The following is a 1,591-nucleotide window of genomic DNA, read 5'->3' as shown; positions in this document are numbered from 1 at the left end:
GCACCACAGGTGTCTGTGACGTCTCATCACTGTAACTGTCCCCTAGGTGACATGATCTTAGCTTTGTTTTGAGACAGGGTCTCACTGTGTCCCCCAGGCTGCAGTGCAGTGGCACAATCATGGCTCACTGCAGCCTCGACCTCCTGGGCTCAGGCGATCCTCCCACCTCAGCCTCCCAAGTAGCTGGGACTATACAGGCACATCCACCATGCCTGGCTAATTTCTAAATATTTTTTGCAGAGACGGGGTCTCATTATGTTGCCCAGGCTGGTCTTGAGCTCCTGGCCTCAAGCAGTCCTCCTGCCTTGGCCTCCCAAAGTGCTGCGATTGCAGGCGTGAGCCATTACACCTGGACAGGATTTCTTTTAGGGCTGATGAAAGTGTTCTGGAATTAGATAAAGGTAGTGGTTGCGCAACTCCAAACATGCCAGGAGTCACGTAACTGTACTCCTGAACTGTAACTGAAAAGGTTAAAATGTGTGGTATGTGAGTCAAATGTCAATCTAAAAACAGAAGAAAAGATGATCAGGAGAATTAGGACAGTATGCTAACCCCTTGATAACACCTGGCGCGGAGTGGCCTGGACAGGCCTTGCTTCCTGCCTGCCTGCCTTCCCACAAGAGAAGTCAGAGATGCAGTACGTACAGTGGCTCACACCTGTAATCCCTGCATTTTGGGAGGCTAAGGTGGGAGGATTGCTTGACTCCAGAAGCTCGAGACCAGCCTGGGCAAAATAGCAAGACCCCATCTCTACAAAAGTACAAAAATTATTCAGGTGTGGTGTTGTGTGCCTGTGGTCCCACCTACTGGAGAGGCTGAGGTGGGAGGATCACTTGAGCCTGGGAGGTCAAGACTGCAGTGAGCTATAGTTGTGCTACTGCACCCCAGCCTGGGCAACAGAGCAAGACCCTGTCTCTAAAACACAAAAATGTAAACCAGACAGAAACACAAAACACTGACAGGATGCACGCCTGGGTGACGAGGGAAGACGCGGCCACCCTCCAGCAGGAGTGAGGGTGGCCTTCCAGCACCAGGAGCAGTTGCAGCGTTTAAAAGTAAACACTCAGGCCGCGCACACTGGCTTACGCCTATAATCCCAGCACTTTGAGAGGCTGAGGCTAGAGGATCACTGGAGGTCAGGAGTTCGAGACCAGCGTGCTCAACATGGTGAAACCCCATCTCTACTAAAAATACAAAAATTAGCTGGAAATCGTTTGAACCGTGGAGGTGGAGGTTGCAGTGAGCCAAGATCGTGCCACTGCACTCCAGCCTGGGCTACAGAGCAAGACTCCATCTCAAAAATAAAAGTGGCTGAGTGCGGTGGTTCACGCGTGTAATCCCAGCACTTTGGGAGGCCGAGGCGGGTGGATCACCTGAGGTCAGGAGTTCGAGACCAGCCTGGCCAACATGGTGAAACCCAGTTTCTACTAAAAACACAAAAATTAGCCAGGTGTGGTGGCGCGCGCCTGTTATCCCAGCTACTCAGGAGGCTGACGCAGGATAATCGCTTGAACCTGGGAGGTGGAGCTTGCGGTGAGCCGAGATTGCACCGCTGCACTCCAGCCTGGGCAACAAGAGTGACACTTCGCCT

Source organism: Mandrillus leucophaeus, unplaced genomic scaffold (genome assembly GCF_000951045.1).
Source record: "Mandrillus leucophaeus isolate KB7577 unplaced genomic scaffold, Mleu.le_1.0 Scaffold54, whole genome shotgun sequence".
Taxonomy (NCBI): Eukaryota; Metazoa; Chordata; class Mammalia; order Primates; family Cercopithecidae; genus Mandrillus; species Mandrillus leucophaeus.
This window is presented reverse-complemented; position numbering follows the sequence as displayed.